Raw genomic sequence first — 2,073 nt, 5'->3', positions numbered from 1 at the left:
ACTCATGTTCATCTTGGAGTCAATAATGACTCCCAGATCCTTTTCCACCTCCATGCTGGCAAGAGGGGAGTTCCCCAGCCTGTATGTATGGTGCCGATTGTTCCTCCCCAGGTGCATCACCTTACACTTGTCTGTGTTAAACCCCATCCTATTCTCCTCCCCCCACCCTTAATGTTGCTAACCAAAGACTGTCAGGCTGTGACCTGCACCACAGAAAGGAGACATTCAGATTTTGGTTGAATTTTCCACTTATGGCTGCAGGAAGGGACACCATGTGCTTCCCTAAACTAAACCTCCACCAGGCTCATCTAATGCATAGGAAATTGGAACTGCTGAGAATTGGACATTTCTTGTTTTATTTCCTGGGCTTTACAATTCTTTTGCTAGAGCTCATGTTCTTGGCAGCAGAGATTAAGAGATCTCTCCAGTGGCATTTCTGAACTATGATGCCAGTTTCTGTTGTTAATTTTGTTCTCAACATCCATTCATTTTTAGCAAGTAGAAATGCAGCCTTTTCATACACTAGTAGTTGCTAACAAGGACACAGCCTTTGTTTCTCTGTGTTCCTGTCTTAAAAGAGGTTTGTAAAGTGAATAGCATTGTACATGCCTACTTCACTCATACTGTTCCATGAACCAATGTCTTCCATTCTACAGAGGCTGGATCCCACAATTGGCGTGGAGAAATTAGATATCTAATGTGACTGTTAATCACACGGTGACTTGAAGTAGTGATCCCCATTCTGGCCTCCCTGTGAAATATCCACCCAGGTGAAATACTAAGAGAAGTCTGAGGCTACTTTTACATGTTTGTAACAGCAGATGATCTCAAAAATCCTAGGTACAGATTTCTTTGGGACAGGCAGAACATTGTGTACAATTTTATTCAGATCATGGACAGCTGTGAACTGCAGCCTATAGGAGGGGGGCGGAGGGCACAGGGCAGGGGGAGAGGAAAAGAGTTCTCTGTCCCTGCACCACACCTGGCAATGGGTCACCCTCATCTCTGGGCCATGCCCCTCCCCACCCCATCATGAAGCACCCCATGGACCTGATGCAGAGCCAGCCCTCCCCATATTTCTCCTGATAAGCCAGGTGCTGCATGAGGACACCATACAGCCAGGATAGTAAGGGTCACCCCAGGTCCATGCGATGGGGATGGGGGCCCAGGCCACAGAAGAAATGCAGAGCACCCAGGTGGGAAGGGGAAGAAGGGGCAGCCACTATAGGCCTTCACTGCGGTCACAGCCCTTTCTTAGGAATAGGCGGTGGAAAGCCGCAGCTAATGGGGCTTAGCCCCCCAAACTAATTTTGCAGTGGCTGGTGACAGTGCCACCACCATGGCCTGCCACCAGAATGCCACGCCCAGTGCCCCTGCCATGTGCTCTGCCGCTGCTGTGTGTACAGCACCAGCAAGTGCTGGACCCCACAATGGCCCTGTGGAAGGGAGGGGCAGGGATCAGGTGTGCATACCCTGTATCACCCCACTTTATGTATCACCCCGTTCTCATCAAGAAAGTGGGGGACCGTGGTGTCAACACCTACACAGTCAAATGGGTCGCCAACTGGCTGGAGGGCCGCACCCAGAGAGTGGTGGTGGATGGGTCATTTTCAACCTGGAGGGATGTGGGCAGTGGGGTCCCCAGGGCTCAGTCCTCGGGGCCCGCACTGTTCAGCATCTTCATCAGTGACTTGGAGGAAGGGATAAATAGCACTGTGTTCAAATTTGCTGATGACACTAAGTTGTAGGAGGATGTGGGCACACTAGAAGGGAGAAATAGGCTGCAATCAGACCTAAACAGGTTACAGGGGTGGGTGGATGAGAATAGGATGGGATTCAACACTGACAAGTGCAAGGTGCTGCACCTGGGGAGGAAGAACCAGCAGCATACCTACAGGCTGGGGAACTCCCTTCTTGTCAGTGCAGAGGCAGGGAAGGATCTTGGACTCATCATTGATGCCAAGATGAACATGGGCCAGCAGTGTGGGGATGCAGTCGGGAAGGCCAACCGCACCTTGTCATGCATCCACAGATGCATCATGAGCAGGTCCAAGGAGGTGATCCTTCCCCTCT

This window comes from Gavialis gangeticus, unplaced genomic scaffold, assembly GCF_001723915.1.
Source record: "Gavialis gangeticus isolate Ggan-Ray unplaced genomic scaffold, GavGan_comp1, whole genome shotgun sequence".
Lineage (NCBI taxonomy): Eukaryota > Metazoa > Chordata > Crocodylia > Gavialidae > Gavialis > Gavialis gangeticus.
This window is presented reverse-complemented; position numbering follows the sequence as displayed.